The sequence below is a fragment of the Capsicum annuum genome, chromosome 1, assembly GCF_002878395.1.
Source record: "Capsicum annuum cultivar UCD-10X-F1 chromosome 1, UCD10Xv1.1, whole genome shotgun sequence".
Taxonomy (NCBI): Eukaryota; Viridiplantae; Streptophyta; class Magnoliopsida; order Solanales; family Solanaceae; genus Capsicum; species Capsicum annuum.
Window position 1 is genome coordinate 37,707,041 of NC_061111.1, and position 25,954 is coordinate 37,732,994.

Sequence of the window (25,954 nt, forward strand, 5' to 3'; positions counted from 1 at the left end):
AAGAGTTTTTTTCTTACAAAATTTTAAATGAGGAGTTTGCAAAATATAAAATTGTGAGATAAGTTTTATAATAATTTTTTTAAAGAGAATTAAAATCTCAAACTGTAATTTCAAATTCTAAGTTTTTAGAGAATTTAAGATTTCAAATCATAATTTAAAGTTAAAGTTGAAATTTTGTTCTTATTTTATAAATAAGAGTTGATTCTCAAATTTAGATTTCAAATATGAGCCTCAAATCGTATGACCTAATGCCTACATAATATCTTTCAATTTTCATCTTCCTTACTTAATTTCACTCCATTAATCCATAAGCAGGGCACTCATTTAACTTATAACCAATTCCCATTTGCATAATTGAGCATTTATAGGGGTTCAAATCGGTAAAAACTTATTCACATTCCATGTTTACATCAATGATTAAATTAGTGTAATTTATTATGATTAAGTAATTTAATGAAGTAACATACATGTTAATTATATGATTAAGTAAACTGAACTCTAAATTCAAACACAAAACATGCATATAGTGGCTTGATGTAAATCAAGTGTGACTAAGTTTTTATTGTTAAAATCTAATTATCATTTCTTTAATTTAAGAAGCATGTTTAGGACTTATTTCACCTCAAACATATACAAAATCTCAATCTATTCTTGATGGGGCAAAAATAATTTTAAAATAAAATATTTTATAGCATCTTGATAATGGAACTAATAACCCATTTGTTACAAGGATTAACACTAAAAATGCTAGCTTTGGTATCAATTAAAGTGAAATGACCCGGAATATGAACATAATAAAGTTGTGTTTAGCAAAATATATAGAAGAACAGTTCTCCCACCAAAATATTACACAATGAATAATATCTAAAGAATCAATATTTCTTTATAGGGAAAAAAATTATTTTGGTCCCCGTGTTAGGGCCTCATAATGATTTTGGTCCCTGTGATATTTGATTTTCCTCATTTAACCTTTAATTTGTCAAAGTGAATGATTTTAATCCTTTAAGTAACCGTGATTAGCAATTTTAACACATCTGTCAATATGTCAAGGACATTTATGGTATTACAACAGTAAACACTTCTTTAAAACAAAAAAAAAAAAACCTAAACATAACACTTTTAAAAATCATTCTGTAGCATCCAACGCTCATTCATAACCATATTTAAGCCTTCTTCTTTCTTTCATTTGGATTGTGATTTATCATCTGATATATGAATGAAACTTTTGTGTTTGTAGGTTGATGCACACTTCTTTTTTGCCTTCCCTTTTGTGTGAGAAAATAATTGAGCAACTCCTCCTAGGGTACATATAGTAACTCACTGCATCTTGTGAAAAGAAAGAAAGATAATCAATATTTTCAATAATGAAACTGCGTTAGCATTACAAGAGCAGACTGCAATCCACGCCAACATGTGAGTACTCAATCAAGTTTAATTACACTAGATCTTTAATATTGCTGGATGAGAAAAGAACAAAACCTTTAATTTAATTAATGCATAACAGTGAATACATTTGTATTGCAACTGAATACATGAATTGAAAATATATTGAAGTATACATGTTGTAAGTCAAATAAAAAAGAAGTGTTAATTATCCTTTTAAACTCTTAATAGATGACCACATTTGTGAGATGTCTACTTGACCGCATTTGTGGATATCTAAAAAGAATTGTTAATTAGCAGTACTCACTACTACATACTTACTACATACTTCTTGAAGTGTTAACAGATCTGTCAATACAGTCACTGCTTGTTATCCCTTTAATTTAATTAAACTTTTCCGCATGACTTCGCTCTAAATATTTAGTTTGTATTAAGTTTTGTATACTTCTGAATTGCATAACTAATTTTCTACATAACAACGATTGTATTTTGGTCATTCCAAGACATAACATTGAATGCTACAGTATTATAGAATTAAGAATAAAAATAAAACATTTAATTTTTATTTTCTTATTACTATTTTACATAAAGAATAATTTTTGTTAAACGTTTTCGGCAAGAAACATAAAAATTAAATATTGTGGTGCACATTCTGAAATTATATGATCGATTATACTTTTTAATGTTAGTTCTACTTATTGAAATAACCCTAACAGCTTCTAATTTTGCTATTCTCATAACAGATGAAGGCGATGATCCAAATATGTACACCATTTAACTACACCACAAAGGTACTACAAAGGTCAGTGGGTGTTTGAACCAGAGATGAACTATGTTAGTGGACAAATAGCTTATTATGACTATTGCAATGGCGACAAAAATTCTATCATTCAAATGAGGCCGTGTATGAAAAAATTGAAAGTCGATGATAGAAAAGTGAAATTTTGATTCAAATTTGGGCCTTTTTTGAGACGTATACTAGACTTTTATCAACTAATTTGGATATATATAGCCTTGTCTATAAAATACCCAATAGTAAAGTGGTGGAAATATTCATCGAACACACAGATGAGGATAGATGGAGCTATAATGTGGTTGATTCTGAGGGTGAGCCAATACTACATGGTGACGAAGGCCTAGTAGATGTGGATGTAATAGAGAAAGATGATGAGAGTAATGCCACAAGTGAAGAATGTGAGTCATTTCATGACTCTGATTATTTCTTACAAGAAGATGACATGCTTTTTGATAAAAAAAGACTCTACCGTAGAATGGGTTGGTGTTAATGGGAGAAGTAAAGATAATCAAGTTAAAGGAAACACTATGGAGTTTGGAGTTGCCTCAAACATGCTGGACATGTGCCCTAATAACACTCAAGAAGATGATTGTGCCATATCAGACGAGAAATTAATGAGTTTACATGGAGATTCTGATGATGAAAATCAGAAAAAGTTCACTGTTTTTAATCCAACTAGGAATTTGGAGGATCCAAAATTTAAGTTTGGGCTTAATATGATTTTTAGTAATAGCAAAGAATTCAAATGGGCAATTGAAGTACATGCTGTGAGTCAAAACAAAGATATCAAGTTAAAAAAAAAAATGAATGTAGGAGGTAGAGGGCAACTTGTAAGTTTCCAAGTTGCAAATGATTTATATTTGCATCGAAAGCTAATCAAAATGAACCTTTCGAGCAATATGATATGTTGTGGGATTACTTTGCAGAGCTAAGGAGGAGTAATCTAGGGACAACATGTATTTTGAAGTTGAATGAAAATCCAAAAACAATGGTCGATGGTAGAAAATGGTTTTTAAGACTCTCTGTGTGTTTTGCAGCTTGTAAATAGGGGTTCTTAGCTAGTGTCGACCTATAATAGGAGTTGATGGATGTCATTTGAAAGGGAACCAAAAGGGGAGGGCAGCTATTGACCGCAGTAGGCATTGATGGAAGCGACAACATGTATCCTATTGAACTCGCAACAGTGGAAGGTGAATTGAAGGAAACATGGAGTTGGTTCCTTACACTTCTTGATGAGGACTTAGGCATCTCACAAAATCCTTTTGCATGGACTTTCATTTCAGATAAGCAAAAATGTTTAATTCCAGTATTTGATGAGACAATGCCAGATGTTGCGCACAGATTTTGTGCGGGACATCTGAACAGTAATTTTAAGATCGAAGGTTTTGGGGGATAAATACTGAAAGATGTCCTATGGACGGCTGCCAGGGCAACTACAGTACCTGAATTCTCCAAGCGTATGAAAGTAATGGTAAAATTAGATCCAAAAGCCTCGGAATGGTTCATTAATAAGCCTCCCATTCACTGGTCAAGGGCTTTTTTCTTTTTTTTTTTCAAAGTGTGATGTGTTATTAAACAATTTATGTGAGTCATTCAACAATGTACTTCTACATGTAAGAGATGCATATTTGGACAATGATTGAATCAATTAGGATCTACTTGATGCCCAGACTTCAAAAGAAAAGAGAAAAAATGATGAAGTATTGTCGGATAATCTGTCCGAGGATCAAAGTGAAACTGGAGAAAAATAAGGCTAAAGCTGCTGAATGTATTGTCGCTAAATCTGATCAATTTCACAATCAAATTAAGGACATCTATCTTAGGCTATTTTCTGTTGATCTTAAAAAGAAAATTTATTCATGTAGGAGATGGGAATTAACAGGAATTCCTTGTAATCATGCTATTGCAGCGATATGGTTTAAGAAGAATAAACCTTAAATGTATGCTACACAGTTAAACAGTACTTGAAGAGTTATAATCCATCAATCTTGCCAATTGTTAGCATTGATCAATGGCCTAAGACGGGGATAGAACCACCACTGCCACCCATATACAAAGCACAACCAGGTAGACCAAAAATATCAAGGAAGAGAGGAATTGATGAGACAACTCAAAAAGAATCAAATTCTGGGAAGCTTACTTTATTAAAAGCATCGAGAAGGGGTAGAAAAAAGAAGTGCGGATCATGTGGAACTTTAGGGCATAATAGTAGAAAGTGTCCCATTCTTATGGCAAGAAATCAATCTGAAGCTCAAGATCAACATATCCATCAGCAAGTAAAAAAGGAAGGTCCTTTGACACCCTGTGATGCAACAGAAGTAAGTGGTTATATAGCTTGATTATCTTCATCAAGAGTAATAATACTAAAATGTAATTCTATTGTAGGTTTAAACACCAGTACTGTGAATGTGGCATCAATGAAATCCAGTTCCTCATTTGTGACAGAACAAATAGTAATTATCCTTATTTTTTTGTACTTCTGTTGTCTGTATTGGACTTTAACTGACTTATTCTTTCTTTGTATTGTAGGTCAATCAACTTTACCAGACAAGGGTACCACAAGAACAATTGAGAAGTTCTTCATTTATTTTACAAGAAATTGGTGAGCAGTCCAGAGAAAATATAACACCACTCATCATTGAAAATATGGGAAAACAGTACGTCCCCCTGTCAAGATTACAAGAAGCGCTTTCTCAAAATAGCAAGAGTAAGAAGTGATCCAAAGGCTAAGAAGAAAGTTGTCCCTTAAATAAAGAGAAAGAAAATCGATGACATTATGCACATGAGTTTAGATCTGGTTTTATCCTGATGACACAGTTAATCATGCTCTAGTGATATGTGAATGATTGCATTTTTTCTTTTAAAATTCAATGCAACTTAAACAATTATCTTTTACTCAATCTTATTTCTATATTAGTTTACTGGTTAATTGAGTCTATATTGTCCGGACTCTTCAAAAATATTGACGAGTGCATGTTGGATCCTCTAAAAATACACTATTTTTGAAAGACCCGACATGGGTAGCAATATTTTTGAAGAGCCCGAGCAGCACCGACCATAGCCCATCTGGCGTTGATCAGCTCATATGCCTAATATCTGCACCAGATCGAGGAATTTTAAACTTAGATCTATGTCCACAAACAACAAGAACAAAATTGACATTCTGAGAGTGTAATTGATTAATGAGTCACTAGTACACTTACTTGACAAAGTTTTCTGGCTTCTTGCTGAGACCAAAAGAATCATAACCATGGCTGCAACAAGTACCTTTATTTCTACAGAAATGCAGAAGTCATTTTTAAGTGTACCTGTAAGGGAAAAACAGGAATAACAAAAGCCACCAGTTTGCAAAATCAAAATCCATATTGAGATTTTGTGCTAGGCCAATCAAAAGGTGAAACCATATAAAGTTATTTTCCTTGTTCCTCTTTGTCAACAAAAGAATCAAAGCTGCAGTTACTCTTGTTGATAAGTAGCATATACTTAGAATAGTTGTAAAGTATATAAACAATCAGTCATTAAACCTTACTCTTGAGGCCCATAGTTTAGCATAACTTGATTATCAAGTTTTATCCTAGAGTAATCAAAAAAGGAAAGAAGCTTAGAGTAATCAAAAAAGGAAAGAAGCTTTCTTTTTGAAATGGACTAAAAAAATGGACAAACAAATTGCAACGGACGGAGTAACACACTGCCAAAAATATCAAACATTTTGAATGAACTGGACGTCACAATCAACTGTCTACAACTTCATATTTGCATCATATAAACATGCATGAAAACATACTTTTCTTACTTGTTGTGAAGTTACTAAACTTTGATACGACATGAGACTGACTTTGGAACTTGATCATAGACTATATACTTTAGTAATTGAAACTGATTGCCTGTAGTTACCACAATTATTAACAGCTGAGAATAGTCTATATTCACACTCTATATTGCTCGGAATCTCCTAAAATGTTGCCGCATCCATGTTGGATCCTTCAAAAGGTAATTTTTGGAGGATCCGACATACATGATACTCAACCAACTAAGCTATTAAGATTCCCTAATCAGCACGGACTATGTCACTTTCTAGATTTCAAAATTGAATAGACCATCTAAGAAGTATCCATGCAACTTGAACGACGAAAGAGAGCTAGAGGGTGGGAGAAAAAATTGAGTAATGGGATAATTCCACTTTTTACAATGTTCCGATTTGGTTACCTGTTATCGGGATATATTAGTTATTCTGGAAGAAAGATATTCTATAGAAGAAAAGAAATGTTTGAATTTGAATATACTCACTACGAGTATGGAAGGAAGATGTTGGATTTTACTAACGTATTAAGGAAAGATATCTAGGATACAAATCATATATATTAAGAATACATCTACAAAAAAGTCAAGAGGATTCCCCAAAAACAACAAATATTCAGTGTAGTCCCACAAGTAGAGTGTAAACAGACCCTCGACTCAAGGACAAATAATCCAAAGCAGTCCCAAAAAGGAATAAGCGAAAGTGAAAGCATAACAAAGCATTCTGAATAGTAACTACAGCCAAATAATAGGATAATCGAAGTACAAGAAATAGATAGTACCAGATACCGAAGATCAAGAAACTACAAGAGCAGTACTACAACTACGCGACTACTAGTATGGATGGATATTGGATAGCAAGAAAACACACTACTATCTACTAACCTCTTAGCCTAATCCGGATCCTCTACAACCTCCTAAGGTAATATCATTAGTTTCAAAGGAATTCACCATATGCATAAAAAATTTTCCATTTACAGAGTATATTTTTCAAGCAAACCTTGGACAGAGGTGGTTCCACTACTCTTACGTACCAAGTCTCCAATGTATATACATAGTAACTTCCCAAAAGAAACCAAGTTGATGAATCATTCCGGCCGGAAAGCCCGACTTTCCTAGGAAAAAAAGGTTTTGTATCATTAACGCAACCTGATTAACTTTTGATTTTCCTCAGCAATCACAAAAGATTAGAAGTTTAACAAGTTAAAACCTCTGCATTAGACTCTTTGCTTGTCGAGGGGGTGCACCAAATATCAGATGAAAGCAGGACTTAAGGTTCAACTGCAACACAAATAGAACAAAAGAGTTAATACCGTGTGGTATCAATTGATCTTTGCATGAAAGAAAATTTAATGAAAGCATGAAAAACTCACAGTATCGTCATTTGGTCCCATGGCAGTTGGCGAGTATAATCTTTGGAGCTTAAGCACCTCGAGTTTGGGTAACTTGCACAGTATCGTCATTTGGTCCCATGGCAGTTGGCACCCCCGCGACGTCAATTTCTTGAGGGTTCGTGGAAAAGTATCACATTGTTCAAGTATTCATGGTTTGATAAAGAAACCCTTGAATATTTCAAGGTGCGCCAACAAAACCAGCTTCTTGAGTTTTCCAGATATTTGTTCAGCAGTCAAGCACAATTCTTCACTTTCACGAATTCCTAACTTCTTCAGGTTGGCCATGCCTTCAAAGATGTGTCTTGTAATACTACCAAAGGTAATGTAAGAAAGGGTTTGCAGATTGGTTAATGCAACATTAGAGCGACTTAACTGGAGCGGATACTTTTTTGTTCAGGCTGAATACTACGAAAGTAGCAGCATTGACTGAAATAGACATGCCTTAATTGTTTAATCACCCATATCTCTGCCGGCAAATGGAACATCTGCATAAATAAGGCATTTTCTAAATCGTTTTCTGGAAAGGGCTTTTTTACCATTGATAGGGGAAGGAAAAAAAACCTAGACATTTGAGAAAGAAAACTGTATTCTCCCACAATGCTAAGCAGTTGAGGCATGTGATCAACAACCTGAAGATCCCAAGTCCAAATCTCCAGCTACAACAACACAAAGCTGAACACATCTGCTCCCACTTTGGTCGGCAGAATTACTCAGTGTCCTATCATTGGTAAATAATTTGCTGATAAAAGATGGCAAGTATCACATGAAAATTAGTCTGGCCAAGGCGCATGTTGACCCAGACATCACGGTTATTTATGAAAAAATGCAAGAAACTTAAAAAAGAGGTGTATATATAAGGAAGAGATGGGAAAAACATACAAAATGGGGATAATGTCCATTATGAGAAAGCACAAGATTCACAGCTCCTTCTCCTCTGTAACCCCATTTCGCTGCATCATTCTCCTTCAAAACCATCGCCGTATGCTAATCCTGGTAAATAAACACAAACAAAATCACACCATTTGTAATTTTTACAATATCAATTCCGTGAATTAATAATCAACATAGTCATCGCCATTAATTAAATTATGAGATACAGGACTATCAAGAAGCGAAGAAGACAAATGTTAAAAAAAACATATATTTCTTCTTCAGATTAATAACAAGCAAAGAAAATAGAGTCTATATCTTCTTCGTATAAAGAACAAGAGCTTTTAGAATATCTTCCCGAAGCTCCTAGAAAGAACAATGATAGCCAAACAATTTCTTATCCAATTCTGCGATTACTCAAAATGAAAGGTATCCAACTAAACATAAGCTAAAATGAAAGTAAAAACCTTCAGATATACAAACATACACGACTTTTTTTTGCTCCTCCATGAATTTCCTCTTTGAAGAATCAAATAAAAATGAACAGATTTCAATAAATGACAAATGCATTCTTCATCTACTAAACTTGAGCTACCATGCAAGAAAAAAAGTTTCAGATATGCAAATCAAATAAAACACCGATTTGAAGGTTTAATAAAAAAATTAGGTATAAATAACAGATTTAAGAAATAAAAATGCATTTACGAGGTCTGTAAGAAGAAGGATCGAAGAGGAATACAAGTACTTAGACCCTAAGCCGAACTGAAAGAAATGAAGAAAGAAAATCCGACTTGACATAATTAAAGCAAAATTCATTCTAGTGTAAGCTCCTTCATGAATTTCCTCTTTGAATTTCATCAAATTTGGTTTGAGTTATACATTTGACTAGAAGAATGGAAACTCAAAGGATAAACAAAGAGAGAGTTGAGCTGGAAAGAGAAAAAACACTTTGTTCAAGTAAAGCTGATGAAAATGAAATGTTCTTGTACGTTGTGACGGAGAGAGAACAAACATTTTCTTTACACGTGAATTGTGCAATAATAATATTTTGTAATACCATAAATATCCTTGACTATATTGACAGATCTGTTAAAATGGCTATTAACCATTAGTTAAAAAATTAAAATCATCCACTTTGATAAATTAAAGATTAAATTAGAAAAGTTAAATACCAGAGGAACCAAAACCATTTTAAGGCCTAACACAGGGATCCAAATAATTTTTTTCCCTTCTTTATTCTATTTGCATTAAATGAGTACTATAAAATTACAGAAAGAGGTAAAGTAAAAGAGGCAACTTTATTCTTTTAAACCACCCCAACCAAAACAATTTTTTATGTATCATTAGATAGAGAAAAGAGAAAAAAAGTTAAGAGCACTTAACCTTTTTCCTCCTTGACCCCATCTTTTTTCCAATTATGAAATATAATCCAACCACTTAACTATTCTTTAATTTATTTCGCAAGTCAAGATTTACTAATAATTTTAATTTCCGGGCCATTACATTTTATATTATTGGTTCAATTCGAGCTCCTATTGGTGCTCAAATATGCAAAATGGAAATCGGGTTATGGATTAAGGGGTACGTGTTTATGGGTTAATGACATGGAATTAGGTAATTAAAATGGTAATTGAAGGTATCTACTGGTTTAAGGGTAATTTTAAGCACTTTGTTAATGTTGTCGTTAAATTTGGTCACATAGTATAATGGAGGATGAATGTGATTAATATTTTAAAGCAAGAGATAAATTCAACCCTTTTTTCTAAAAAGATTAGGGTACGTATGGTAGCGCAAACAATATTTCCCGAAAAATGCCACCTTTTTTTTGGATTAATAATTAAGAAATTGTTATAAAACAAGAAAGAATAAAGAAGAAGAGTAGAGAGAATAGAGAGAGTAATTCTTATTTCTCTTGAGGATAAGAGGTCATAAGATTGATGATACAATGAACAAAATCCCTCTATTTATAGAAAAAATTTACTTCTAGTATGAGTAAAAGACAGATGCTTCAAATCCTAATAGATATCAAAGTAGATCTTGATAGACATTCACTATAATGTAAATACATTTATAACACTCCCCTTGAATGTCTAATTGGCAGATAATGTGCCTCATTAAAACCTTACTAGAAAAACCCAGTAGGAAAAAAATCTAGTGAAGGAAAAAGAGTACACATCTCTAATAATACGCATTTCAGCTGCCTCATTAAAAAACTTACAAGGAAAATCCAGTGGGACAAAACCTCGTAAGGAAAAAAGAGTACAACGCGTATTAACTCCTCTTAATGAGAACATCCTTGACCTTTGCATCTCGATCTTGTGCAGCATCTTCTTGAAAGTTGCAATTGGAGAAGATTTGGTGAATAAATCAGTCACATTGTCAGTTGAACGAATCTGTTGTACGTTAATATCATCATTCTTTTGTAGTTCATGTACGTAGAAAATCTTTGGCAAACTATGCTTCGTTCTATCTCCATTTATGAATCCTCCCTATGTATGCTGAATTATCTCTGTATAAAATTGTGGGTAGATTGTCATATTTCACACCATATTTTTCTCGAATGAGATGTATCATGGACCTCAACTATACACATTCTCGGCTTGCTTCATAAATAGCTATTATCTCAGCATGATTCGATGAAGTGGCTACGACAGACTGCTTTGTATATCTCCAAGATATGACAGTACCACCACATATGAACACATAGCCTATTTGAGATCGAGCTTTATGCGGGTTAAATAAGTACCCAACATCAGCATGACCAATAAGATCGGGACTGCAATCTTTAGAATAAAACAAGCTCATGCGTTTTATCCCATTTTAATGTCTCATAGTAGGAGCAAAAATATACCTTGCTAACAAATTGACTGAAAAAGCTATAGGCCTTGTAGTATTTGCAAGGTATATGAGTGCATCAATTGCACTAAGATATGGTACTTCATAACCAATCCAATTCGATATATTTTGAATTTCAGCAAATAATCTATTGCTTTAAAAAATCTCCAAGAGTTCCAATGATGTTCAAGCAATAAGCTTATACAATATAAGGATTATAAATAAGTTTCCCAGAAACTTTTATATGCTTCAAGCAGTTTGAATCATTAAAAGTTTTCATATAAGTTTTGTCAAGTGACAATATTTAACATTTCATGAGTGATATCTTCAAGTGTCTGGACTGCAAATCAAATAAGTTTTACGCTTACCAAAATGCATCCTTTCATGTCACTTGATAAATGTTTCTACGTCAGCATGCTTAAATAAACGTAGAATTCAGATCCTCGTAATCTTTCACAATATTGCGCCAATATTGTATCAAAGATATTGTTGATATTGATGATATATCATTTTGTATCGGTTCACAATGAGACATAACATTTGAGATCTCATCACTTCATTATTTTCAGGTACATGAACCTCTCATAAGGCTTCATGAAGTGGTATGTCGTAGGCTCTTCAAGAGCTCATTGCCTTCTTATTATGATTATTTGCTCTTTATTTTTCAAGGACTATTTCATTTGGAACCGATCAGTCTACCATGCTTCACACATGCATAGACTTTGTCCTTTAGGAACACAAAATAAGAGCACTTACGCTTAATATGAGATGCTTTCAGCATTTGACTTGAATTATCTTTTAGATGAGGATATGGTGATAATTCCTAACATATTTCATAGCGCTTATAATCTCCCCCTTATGTTAGAAAAACTAACATACATCCTCTACTTTTTTGAGGAATCCATCGTTGTGCATATGGTATATTCATTAATTGTATACTGCACACCAAAATTATTAGATAGAATAATTGGTTCCCGACCTTGAACCAATTGAGAGGGAAGAAATAATCATAATTTATTGGTGTAATGCATACAAATTCTATTGTAATGTATCATATTTCAGACCAATACATTAAGTTTTGTTCTCATTAACAATGGTTTAGATATTTATCGAAAACATTCAATGCTAAACCATTATCATCAAGATGAATTATCTTGATTACACAATCTGAAAATTATACTCAATTTATATTAAACAAGTAACTTTATAAATGTTAAACGTAGGTTGATCACGAATGTACATGTGATCATTTTATTGATACATCTTTTCAACAAATCACATGATAGGTGAACGGGCCCTTATTCACCTTTTATAATTTTCAGACTTGAAGGGATCCAATCCCAATATTAGTTGGTCCAACCAACTTGTCATGAGAACAAACGACATAAACAATTCTTGAAGAATCTTCTAGTTCTTCAATACATGCACATCTTCGAGATGTCACAATCGTTCATATCAATTTATGAACTTTTATTCTAGTAAACTTCAAATTTACCATGACATGTACTTTTTCTTTAGTAAATTTCAGATTTACTCTTACATGAATAAATTTCAGATTTACTACTTCAGAAGTAGATTTTAAAATTATTCAACCTCTTTCGGAGTGAGTTGAGATCAAGTGCATGTTTGCATTAATAAGTTTCTCATTCCGCAGGAATGAAATATAATCATGCCTTAAGTCTATCAAATTATGATAGTTTATAACCTCTTTCAAGATTTTGCTACTTCAGAAGCAAATTGAGGCATACATATAATGTAGAGAATTTTTCTCTAGCATATCTTATAATCATATAAGCGTGTGAAAGTATCATCTCTTTTGATGATCATTATCATATTGTCCCTCCTCGCGTATATTCATACATTCAATCACTTGTCTTCTTTCAGGCATATTATGCACTGCTACTACACCTCAAGAATGAAGTAAGTTGTCATATTTCAGACTTATCATATATTACTACCGCATTCACTTCATGGAATGAAGCATATTCAATGGGTCAAATTTCATGAATTTTCATAAAATACTCATTATTTTGCCTTAGCCATCATAATATATCAATATGGTGCATTGAGATTCAAACTCAACGTCTTATCCATATAAAGGCGTCTTAGGCATAAATCGATGGGACTTGAACCCAACATTATCATCTCTTTTGATAATATTGTTTCTTGAGAAATAAATTTAAAATATAAATGCTTCCAAACCAATTATTTTTTCTCAAATTCAATAATAATTATATTATTAGTAGCAAAAGAGAGATAACATAAGGAATTACTAACCTTGAAATTACCTTTAGATTTATAATCTCACCTTATTTGGCAGAATCTCGTGTTGATAATCTAAATTAGTTAGAGACTCGAAAACTTGTGTAGCCACATACGAACAGATCTTAATTAGTAAGAGACTTCGTACAGATCTCAATTGATAAGAGACTTCGTGCTGATAACGTGTTATAAAACAAGAAAGAATAAAGAAGGAGAGTAAAGAGAATAGAGAGAGTAATTTTTATTTCTCTTAAGGGATAAGAGAACATAAGATTGTAAATACAATGAACAAAACCCCTCTATTTATAAGAAAAATTTACTCCTAGTCTGAGTAAAAGACAGATGCTTTAAATCCTAATACATATAAAAGTAGATCTTGATAGACATTCACTATAATGTAAATACATTTATAACAGAAATTTCTTTATCCAATCAGTTGAAAATGACTCCATTAATAATTTAAAGATAGTTGTAGACATCTAAAATTTGTGGGACTTCAAGAAGAATTCAAATTCTGTTCGAGTTCTTAGAGGCTACTCTACATCAACCTTAAATTATGCCTATAAAAATATGGCTTACTCTCTTGAAGAAACATCTTGAATATCCCATAAACTCATGGGTATTCATAAATAGATCGAAATCTTCAATATCTCAGAAATTCATGGGATATTCATAAAGTACAAAACCCCCTATTCTTGAAAGTCAAATACATCAAGATGATCTACAAATTCTCCTTTCATGGAGATCCAAATCAAGAAGATCTACAAATCCTACTTTTATGGAGATTAAATCCAAAAACATGATCTATAAATCCTCCTTTCATAGAGATCAAATTCAAATATTCCTATGTTTGAGAAATACGTCACTAACAGCCCTTGAATTACGGAGAAATTCATATGAAATTCAAATATGCCCACGTTCGAGAAATATGTCACTAATTACCCTCGAATTATGTAGAAAATCAAGAGAGAAGAATCAAGGGAGGAACAGATTTATAACCACATTTGTTTATCAATAAAATTATTGTTTCTTCATATTTTTATTTGTGGTTGAAGTTTATTTTTCATGAATTAAATTATGTTGCAAACAAATTGGCACGCCCAGTGGGACCAAATTTTTCCTTCATCTCTTCTCTCATAAATCAGATCTACAAATTTATAGCCGCATAAAGATTGAAGCTTTATGGCTACTTCAAGACTAGTCATCAAGTCTATACTTCGACAAGCCTTGAAGTAGGGGCATTTGTAGACATTTAAAATTTGTGGGATTCTTCAAAAAGATTTCAAATTCTGTTCGAGTTCTTAGAGACTACTCTACATCAACCCTAAATTATGCCTATAAAAAGGTGGCTTACTCTCTTGAAGAAACATCTTTAATATACCATAAACTCATGGGTATTCATAACTAGATCAAAATCTTTAATATCTCTGAAATTCATGAAGTATTCATAAAAAGATCAAAACCCTCTATTCTTGAAAATCAAATACATCAGGGAGATCTACAAATCCTCTTTTCATGGGGATCAAACCCAAATACTTGATCTACAAATTTTCTTTCATGGAGATCAAATTCAAATATTTCTACGTTCGAGAAATATGCCACTAACAACCTTCGCATTATGGAGAAATCCACATGAAATTCAAATAAGCCTATATTCTAGAAATACGCCACTAACGACCTTCAAATTACGTAGAAAATCAAGAGAGAAGAATTAAGAGAGGAACAGATTTGTAACCACATTCGTTTATCAATAAAATTATTATTTCTTCATATTTTTATTTGTGGTTGAAGTTTATTTTCTATGAATTAAATTATGTTGCAAACAATAGTTATAGAGGGGAAATATTATAAATAACGTTGTAGTAGTTTGAATTTTTTCATAAACACTTGATAATGATTCCTCCATCTCAAATTATCTATCGTCTTGAAAAATTATACTTATGAAACTCTTTTATGTTAATGGATAGTTGTTTACCTTTTTAAGATGTTAAGGCGTGCATATGAAACTCTTTTTACATTAATGGATAATTATTTACCTTTACAGAAAGTATGAATAAAATAATACCGTATGATTAAAAGATGGTATTTGAGTAGATTTGTGAGTTTTTCTTTATAATGTCTATGACACTAGTAAATTATAAAACATAGCCATGATGTTCCTAAGAAGAATTTAGAGAGCAGATGTAGAGATAGATTATCATGATACTAATTGTATAGGGCATCACCACATACCATATAATGCTATGCTAGCTTTTATCTTATTGTGAAATATTTGATAAAATGATATGTCATATTTCATCAGTTCAACTCAAAGAATTAAGGCTAAAAATATTGACAGACATCTCAATTTGGCACGATCTTTCACTTTGATATTTTAAGTGGACAATGTTTATTTTAAACACCTAAAGTAGTGTAAGACCCCAAAAATTTTGATAATTTTATTTTGGACCCTCCCTCGTGTTTAATGATAATTTTTGACTTGAATCATAATAAGGGATGTTAGCGGGATGATTGAGAAAAGTTTTAAAATTTGCAGAAAGCCTTTCGGGTCATTTCGTGACCCCGAACCAATTGGTATTCGTGATAGCAGTGTGCCTTGCCTTGTGCATGCCACGATAAGAGCATGGCATGCCCTTGGGCCTCTACGATAGCGGCGTGCCACACCCAAGGATAAAAATCACCTAAATTTATTTTTCTTTCAGTTGTGTGAGGGCTTTTTGATCTTTTTTCCTTTAAAACGACTTTAAATCTATTTTAATTCTTATTTTCCATCAATTAAAAAAATTATCATTGTTCTCCCCCCTCTCAACTCTCAAGTAAAGTAAATCAAAAGTTTTCTCAAGGATTTAACTTTTCAGGCTCTAAACTCAAATTTCTCTCGAAACTCTTTTGTCATTAAGACATGTTGGGCAATACCTATTTTAATTATTATATTGTTGCATTAAATTACTTGGTATTTATGCATTTTTGAATATTTGATTCAAACTAGGACTGAGGGTTTTTGATTGTTTTACACTTGCATTGACTTTTTCTTATTTTAATGGGTTCATCATGATTTAAATGGTGGATTGTAAACTGAATTTGTGTCTCATAGTAATGGTGAAAAAATTGGCAATATGGTTTCACAATATATATGGATGGTTGCATGATAATAATGACATGAATCTCAATTCACATCATAATTTGGTTTCTAAATAAGGATTTCATAGTGTCTAAATTGTTCATTGAAAAATTACATAATATTAACTGGTAAAAAAGTAAAAAGGTTTTGAAAACACCCTCGGGACTTTGTTTATGAATTTTAAATGAATTTTGAAGTCTAAATGGTTAAATGGATACTGTATGGCTTAATTGGAATGGCTTGCAAGTCTCTTGGTATGACGATACCAAATTGAAAGTGTCATAATTATAAAAGACTCCATGGTTGATGGTATGTGGAAAACTATTTTAATCTAGGCTTAAAGGTAATTGTGTGGCTCACCGAGAAGGTGTAGTTCCTGGGGAGCCAACACTGAAAATCACGTTTACCGACGTTGGAGGTCTATGGCCACTGTGTTTTCTTTATACAATATATTTTTAAAAATTTATTGCCTTAGTGTATTTAGATAAATTTTCCTCGGTTCATGCGGCCAACATGGATTGGGGCCCTTCCGATAGGGGGAGCCGGATCCATATATCCCGTGGGTGCGTGAAGGTCGGTAGAAGTACATAGTTTAGGATTAAATTTCAAATGGTCATGTCCCATGTTCCTTTCTCCCTACCCTAGCATTCTATTATCTTGATGGTTGTTGAGCATATGCTTTATGACTGATTTTAGTAAATTGCATACTTTATCCCTTTTCTTGGGTGGCATGCCAGTATTCAACATACTAACCATCTCTGGATGCTACATCATTTCATGATGTAGGTTTCAAGGATTTTTTTTGTGACCCTGTGCAGCGTTAGGTGGTTTGGTGCTCCTATTGGACAACTGTTGAAGTGGTGAGCGTTCCATTATTCAGAAGGATTGGTTTCCCTTAGTCTTTTATTATTTCACTACTTATTTTTGGTTATCTTCTGGTATAGTTAGGGTCATGTCTAGACATGGTCGATATTCTTATTTAGAGGCTTTGTCACTGGGTATTTCTTTGTGGTTTAGGTATTTGACTCATAAATTTATTTATTAGATTTCTACATCTCTCTTATCATATTGGTTAGCTTCCATAGTTTATTATTATTCAGGGTGTGCATTGGTCGATTCAGTTTGGTTTTATGTATTATCGATTTGGTTTATCGGTTTTTGATTTCTAAATATGCTAAACCAATAACCAAACTAATAAGATATTTTTTATCAGTTTTTGATTTATCGGTTTTTAGTCCTTAATAGTTCGGTTTTTGATTTAACCGATAATAAAATACTCATAAAATAGAAAAAATAATAACTAACATGAAAAAAAAATCGAATCTAAGTTACAACCAAAATCTTACACGATTTCTTTTAATTTATAAGAATCTTCAAGTTTGAACTAAATGTTAGTTAGGAGAAATTAAGAGAAATATGTGTGTGTGCATGTAAAATAGTAATTTATTATATTCTTATTGGGTTATCGATTTATACAATAACCCAATAAGAAAAAAATAAACCGAACCAATATCCCAATACATTTTTCTATAAAACCATTAAAAAATCGTTAACCCAATAACCCAATAATAATAAACCAATAATATTTTTATCGGTTTAGTTATCGATCGGTTTGGTTCTTACACACCCTTAATTATTATTATTATTATTATTATTGTTGTTGTTGTTGTGCTTCGGAGGTAAGGTTAAGGGGTCATCTCAAGCCTTGGTTGGTTTGGGATGCCTGTCACGGCTATGCCTTGATTCGGGTTGTGACAATCTTGGTGTCAGAGCATGGCTCAGGGTCACTTGGTGTCTACAAAGCCGTGCCGAGTAGAATCCCTTTTATATGTGTGTAGCATGCTACACTTATAAGGGGGAGGCTACAAGACATTTAGGAATGTTTTCCTTCTTTGTGTTCTATTTTGTGCTAGAGAAACTTTTGAATTTTCTCTAACTCTTAGCTTAACTCAGATTGCCTCCATAAAGATCTGACGTTTTAGGACTCAGTCGGGACTTTCGTCCCAATTGGTGCAAATGCAAAGAAAGTTTTCCCTACTCATGGAATGCAAACTCGATATAAGGCTCGTACTATTGCCTTCACCACTTTACCTGGGGTCCCACCAATCCCTACTAGTCCTCCTTGAGTTTTCTAGGATGGTGTTACTCATTCTTCTCAAAGAGATGTCTTGAATGCTGAGTTCTATCAGTCCATCCCTATGCTTTCTCAGATTGTGGCATCACAGTCTCGCCGTTCTGATCATGTTGGTCCTGCCCCCACTTCGTCTAAGAACACTTGGGTTGACCAGTTTATGAGGCTGAATTTCTTAATCTTTACATGTTCTAAGGTTGAGGAAGATCCTTAACGATTTATTGTGGAGAAGGAAAAGATCTTCAGATTTATGCATGCTAATGACTCGGAGGGGGTTGAGTTTGCAGCTTATCAGTTAAAAAAAGTTACTTATCAATGGTATAAGGAGTGAAAAGAGTTAAGGGGTGAAAATACTGAGCCGATCGTATGGGAAGAGTTCTCAGGTGGTTTTATTGATCACTTCTTTCCTCGGGAGTTGAGGAAAGCCAAAGTCGAAGAGTTTGTAAATCTGAAGCAAGGTAAGATGGGTGTTAAGGAGTATGCATTGAAATTCACCCAACTGTCCCATTATGCTCTTTAGCTTTTATCTAGTATGAGGTCTAGGATGAGGAAGTTTGCTTTGGGTCTGTCTCGTCACTTGGTGTTAAAATGTAAGGATGCTATACTGAATAATGACATGAATATATCAAGGCTAGTGGTATACATGTAATTGGTGAAAGATTAGAAGAGGAAGCATGTAGAAATAGGGGAAAGGTATAGTAAGAAGTTTAAGTATGCAGAGAAGGGTTAGAATTAGTAGAATAGTGAAAAAGAGAGTAGGCAATGGCCTAAGTAGAAGAACTGGGGAAATTCCTATTCATCAGCTAGTGCTCATACTCATAAGCCATCAGGTTATCAGCTTTTTTAGTTCAGCAATGATCCTAAGGTACAGGGTGTCCAGTCTCAGGTCAGTAGAGCTCAGTCAGTCCCATCTTACCCTCCTTGCCCTTTTTGTGGGAAGCTTCATCATGGAGATTGTAAGGGGGAAGGAATTTGTGCTTTAATTGTGGTCAGCATGGCTATTTGCGACAGAATTATCCTTTATCTAGGGGTACACCTAGGGCTAATACGGCTTAGGTTGCTACTTCTTTAGCTCCTGCTGCTAAAGGTACTACTTCATGGATGGGAATTGATTGGAATCACCTTAGGCACTTTCTACTTGCTCGAAATCCGAGGCATCCCTAGATATTGTTACTGGTATGTTAGTGCTTTTCTCCTGGGATGTTTATTGCTTGCTTGATCTTTGATCTACCCTATCTTATGTGATTTCTTATATGGTTGTACACTTTGGTTTTGGTCCTAAAAGTATTTCTAACCCTTTTTTTAAGTTTCTACCCTGGTGGGTGAGTCTATTATTGCTAGATAGGTCTTTAGGGGCTGTGTGGTGTTCATCTTTCATAGAGAGACATTGGTTAATTTAAAGGAGCTTAATATGGTGGATTTTGATGTGATCTTGGGGATGGATGGCTTTATTCGTGCTATGCTTCTCTGGATTGTAAGACCCGAAAGGTCACCTTTCATTTCCCAAATGAATCAATATAGAATAGGAGGGGAGTTCCCTAGTACCCAAGGTAAAGTTTATTTCTTATCTTAGGGCTTAGAAATTGATATCCAAATGGTGTCTGTATCATCTAGTTCAGGTCAAGAATTCTAACTCTGAAAGTTCCTTCTTGCAGTCTGTGTCTACAATTAAAAATTCCTAAAGTTTTGCCCGATGATCTTTCTAAGATCCCTCCGAATAAGGTTGGAATCGATCATCTACGGGATACTCATCCTATTTCTATCCCTCTTTATAGGATGACTCCAGCAAAGCTAAAGGTACTAAATGAGCAATTAAAGGATCTCCTTGATAAGGGTTTTATCTATCCTAGTGTTTCTCCCTAGGGTGATCATGTGGTTTTTGTGTGAAAAATGGATGTGACTCTCCAGATATGTATAGACTATCCTCAGCCAAATAAGGTCGCCATAAAAAATAAGTACCCTCTTTCTAAGATTGATAACCTCTTTGATCAACTTCAGGGTGCTAAGTGTTTATCTAACATAGATCTCTGTTCGGTCTATCATCAATTGAAATTTAGGTAGGTTGATATCCCCAAGATTGCTTAAACCCGTTATTGCCATTATGAGTTTTTGGTTATGTCATTTGGGTTGAATAATCCTCCGTCTGCTTTTATGGACCTTATGAATCGGGTGTTCAGACAGTTTTTGGGATTTGTTCGTCCTAGTCTTCATTGATGACATCTTGTACTCTGAAGTGAGGAGGATCATTGATGAGTGGTGTTTTTTCACTCATTTTCTTTGTATAATTATGCACACTACTATAATATGAAGGAATAAATAAGACATAATTGTGATTTAATGCATTAATATCCGCATTTTGCAGGTAAATTGTTGATAAAATGGAAAGATGTGGATTGGAGGTAAAAAGGATAAAAAAAGTAAAGAAGTGCAACTGAAGATCTGGAGCAAACATAGCCCCAGTTATCGTGATTACAATTTAAAGACCGCGATCACAGTCAGTCAAGATGATCAAGATACCGCTATCGCGTAGCATTGACCGCGATCGCGAGAGGCGCAATCGCGGTAAAGCTAACACGATCGCAACCTAGGGAAAATCAGCCCAAGGGCAAAGTCATAATTATACACAGTTGGTCCTAAATTTTCCCTAAGAAGACTCAAACCCTATCATTTCCATTATTCGTTCATTCATTCAATTCCCAATTATTGAACATTGTTCTAGTTCTTAGCCTCCATACTTGGAGAATAAAATATTATATTAAGTTTGGGTGAAGAATATATTGGAGTAGCTTCCAAGAGAAGGATTAGCTAACTCCCATTGTAGATTTGTGGATATGCAAAGTGTGAAGTAACATTCACTTACTCTTTTATAGATCTAATCAATGGAGGTTATTGGGTATGTCTTGCTTACTATTTCTATGAGTAGCTAGTTTTATCCTCTTGGGATTATGCTAGAGTAGGGTGTAAATATGTGTGAGATGTGATTTATTTGTGCATTTACTAGTTTGTAATGCTGGGTTTTATTATTGCTTAACTAAATTGGCTGGGATTTGTGGGTAAAAGCTACAAATACCCAAATAGGGTTTGTGGATGAAAATCTCAACCTCTTGAAAGACTAAACTATCCTTGAAGAAGGGATTTAGGTGAACTTTAAGAACCCACATCATCCTTGAAAGAGGGATGTGGGAACCAAGGCAATAATAAATAATTTATGAGCATGGTTGACTAGTTTTCACTATCTTAGACATAAGGGTGATTATGACGTTGACCATACTTAGAATACCATCCTAGAAATAAGGGGTGTCTAATTGAGGTATTAGGTAGTTTTGATTGAAGCACTCATTAGGTACTCAAAAGGGTCAATCAATGAAACCCTTGAGGTTTTGTTAAGAAACTAGCCTCAAGGATTTCTAACCTAGCCTACTGCATCACTAACATTTAGAATTTGCTTGAAGTCATCACACGCTCATGCATAAGTCGCCCCAAGGAAATCATAATCCCAAGATCCGTGCCTAATTGCTTAGACTCTAATTATTCGTAGCCCCAAGTTAACACTAGAAAATCCCAAAAAGAAATATTAGTTGTGATACTTATTTTTAAAACCCCTTATTTTTATCTTCTTGTACTCTAGGCTTGAATTTAGAAAGTATCCATTGTTTTGGGCTAATTTGATCGCCACTCACATTGTTCCTCGTGGATTCAACCCCAACTCAAAAGTTGGATATATATATTGATGATGACCGCCTTGCACTTAAATTGATGTGTAAGTTAAGCATTATCAATCATGCAAATCACCTCCGAATTGTATTACAGACCTTAAGGATCAGAAGTTGTATGCAAAATTTTCTAAGTGTGAATTTTGGCAGAGTGTTGTGACTTTTCTTGGGCATATTGTATCCAGTTAAGGGATCAAGGTAGATCTATAAAAGATTGAGGCGGTTACTAAGTGGCCTAGACCCACGACTCCAACCAATATTAGAAACTTTTTGGGCTTGGCAAGTTATAGTAGGAGATTTATATAGAGTTTGTTATTGTCACGACCAAACCAGGGCCTGGCTGTGACGGGTATCTCAGGTTCTCCGAGGACTGGAGACCACCCCCTTTGCCTAGTGAAACAGAACACATCATACCTAGCAGCGAATGAATTCCAAATATATAAATAATAAGAATGTGCTAAGAATCCTTAACATCAAATCCCAATCCATAGTAATCCACAAAGCCTCTAAATAGACCAAAACTAATCTAAGTCAATGGGTCATCTCAGGCCTTGGTTGGTTTAGGATGCCCGTCACAACCAGGCCCCAGTTCGGGTCGTGACAAACTTGATATCAGAGCATGACTCAAGGTCGCTGGGTGTCTACAAAGCAGTGTCGAGTAGGGTCCCTTTTATAGGTGTGTAGCGCGCCACACTTATAAGAGGGAGGCTACAAGACATTTAGTAATGTTTCCCTTCTTTATATTCTATTTCATTCTGGAGAGTATAGTCATTTTGAATTTTCTCTAACTCCTAGATTAACTTAGATCATGCCTCCATGAAGATCTAACGGTTGTAGGAACTCAGCTGGAACCTCCGTCCTAATTGAGGAAAATAGAGAGAAAGTTCACCCTACTCATGAAATGCAAACTCAGTATAGGACCCATACTATTGACTTCACCGCTCTACCTGAGGTTTCACCGGTCCCTACTAGTCCTACTCGAGCTTTCCAAGATGGTTTTACTCAGTTTTCTTAGAGAGATATCTTAAATGTTGAGCTTCGTCTGTCCATCCATATGCTTTCTCAGATTATGGCATCACAGTCTCGCCGTTCTGATCATATTGGTCCTACCTTATTTTGTCGAGCTCACTTGAGTTGACTAGTTTATGAGGATGAATCCCCTAACCTTTATAGGTTCTAAGGTTGAGGAGTATCCTCAGGGATTAATTAATAAGATGGAAAAGATCTTCAGAGTTATACATGCTGGTGACTCGGAGGGGGTTGGGTTTCCAACTTATCAGTTTAAAGAAGTGGATTATCAGTGGTATGAGGAGTGGGAAAAGTTAAGGGATGAAGATGCTGAGCTGACCATATGGAAAGAGTTCTTGGGTGTTTTTCTTGATTACTTCTTTCCTCGAGAGTTGAGGAAAGCCAAGTTGAGGAGTTGATAAATCTAAAGCAGGGTAAGAGGAGTGTTAAAGAGTATGCATTGAAATTCACCCAACTGTCCTATTATGTCTTGAGCATGTATCTAGTATGAGGTCTAGAATGAGAAAGTTTGCTTCAGCTTTGTCTCGTGACTTTATGTTAGAATGTAAAGCTGCTATGCTGAACAATGACATGGATATATCAAGGCTTGTGGTATACATAAAACAAGTGAAATATAAGATGAGAAAACAAGTAGAAATAAGGGAAAAGTACAGTAAGAAGTTTAAGTATGTAGAGCTAGGTGTGAATCAGCAAAGTAGTAGAAAAGAGGGTAGGCAATGGCCTAAGAAGAAGTCTGGGAAATTCCTATTCGTCAGCTAGTGCTCCTACTCCTAAGCCTTTAGGTAATCGATATTTACAATTTAGCAATGTTCCTAAGGTACAGGGTGCTTAGTCTCAAATCAGTGGAGCTCAGTCAGCCCCACCTTACCCTCCTTGCCATTTTTGTGGACAAATTTATCATGGATATTATAAGGAGGGGAGGAATTTGTGCTTTAATTATGGTCAGCCTGGCCATTTGCAATGGAATTATCCTTCATCTAGGGGTACACTTGGGGCTAATATGGCTCAGGTTGCTACTACTTCAGCCCCTACTGCTAAAGGCACTACTTCAGGGATGGGAACTAGTCGGAATCATTTTTATGCACTTTTTACTCGCCAGGAATCTTAGGCATCCCAATATATTGTTACTGGTATGCTTACAACTTTTATTCTATGATATTTATTATTGCTTGATCCCGGATCTACCTATATTATGTGACTCCTTATGTAGTTGTACACTTTGATTTTGGTCCTGAGAGTATTTCTAACCCCTTTTCAGTTTCTACCCTAGTGAGTGAGTCTATTGTTGCTAGAAAGCTATATAGGGATTATGTGGTATCCATCTTTCATTGAGCGACATTGGTTAATTTAATAGAGCTTTATATGGTGGATTTTGATGTGATATTAGGGACGAATTGGCTTCATTCATGCTATGCCTCTCTGAATTGTAGGACCTAAAAAGTCACCTTTTATTTTCCAAATGAACCGGTAATAGAATGGGAGGGAAGTTCCCTAGTACCTAATATGAAGTTTATTTCTTACCTTAGGGTTCAGAAATTGATATTCAAAGGGTGTTTGTATCGTCTAGTTCTGGCTAAGGATTTTAACTCTAAAAGTCCCTACGTGCAGTTCGTGTCTATAGTAAATGATTTTTTTGAAGTTTTTTTCGATGATCTTCCTGGGATCCCTCCAAATAGGGAAATAGACTTTAGAATTGATCTTCTACTGTATACTCATCTAATATCCATCCCCCTTATAGGATGGCTCCGAAGAGTTAAAGGATCTAAATAAGCAATTAAAAGATCTCCTTGATAAGAGTTTTATCTGTCCTAGTGTTTCTTTTTGGGGTGTACTTGTGATTTTCGTGTGAAGAAAGGATGGGTCTCTCCAGATGTGTATAGATTATCATCAGCTGAATAAGGTCACTATGAAAAATAACTACCCCCTTCCCAAGATTGATGACCTCTTTGATCAATATCAAGGTGCTAAGTATTTATATAAAATAGATCTCCGTTCGTGCTATCATCAATTCAAAATTAAGGAGGTTGATATTCCCAATACTGATTTTTGAGCTCGTTATGGCGACTATGAGTTTTTGGTTATGTCGTTTGGATTGACTAATGCTTCGGCTGCTTTTATGGACCTTATGAATCAGGTGGTCAGCTAGTTCTTGGGATTTGTTTGTTATAGTCTTCATTAATGATATCTTGGTGTACTATGAAAGTGAGGAGGATTATGAAAATCACCTCCGTATTGTGTTACAGATCTTAAAGGATCAAAAGTTGTATGCAAAATTTTTTGAGTATGAATTTTGGCTAAGTACTATGACTTTTCTTAGACATGCTTTGTCCAGTGAAGGGATCAATGTAGATCCACAAAAGATTGAGGCGGTTAAGAAGTGGTCTAGAACCATGACCTCAACATATATTGAAAGCTTCTTGGGCTTGGCAGGTTACTATAGGAGATTTGTGGAGATTTTCTTGTCTATTGTTGCTCCACTGATGAGGTTGACTTAGAAAAAGGTAAAGTTTCTGTGGTTTGATGCTCATGAGTATCACTTTGAGAAATTGAAGGATAAGTTGATTTTTGCTACTATTTTATCCCTACCCAAGGGTACTAAGGAGATCATTTGTATTGTAATGC

At 34.3% G+C, this 25,954-nt stretch overlaps 1 long non-coding RNA gene across 21 annotated transcripts; it reads right to left on the minus strand.

Moving 5' to 3' along the window:
* Positions 1-978: 978 nt before the first annotated feature.
* LOC107871552 lies at positions 979-9,238 on the minus strand. Of its 21 annotated transcripts, none has more exons than XR_007056333.1 (9): positions 8,981-9,237; positions 8,251-8,361; positions 8,001-8,089; positions 7,351-7,856; positions 7,188-7,258; positions 7,012-7,087; positions 5,383-5,753; positions 4,320-4,481; positions 979-1,326 (listed from the first exon to the last, which is right to left on the minus strand). It is a non-coding gene; the product is annotated as an uncharacterized LOC107871552 (long non-coding RNA). The 21 variants fall into 21 exon arrangements; XR_001674727.2 differs by having other exon boundaries at positions 7,012-7,092; XR_007056340.1 differs by having other exon boundaries at positions 5,383-5,454; positions 6,978-7,087; positions 8,981-9,236.
* Positions 9,239-25,954: the final 16,716 nt, after the last annotated feature.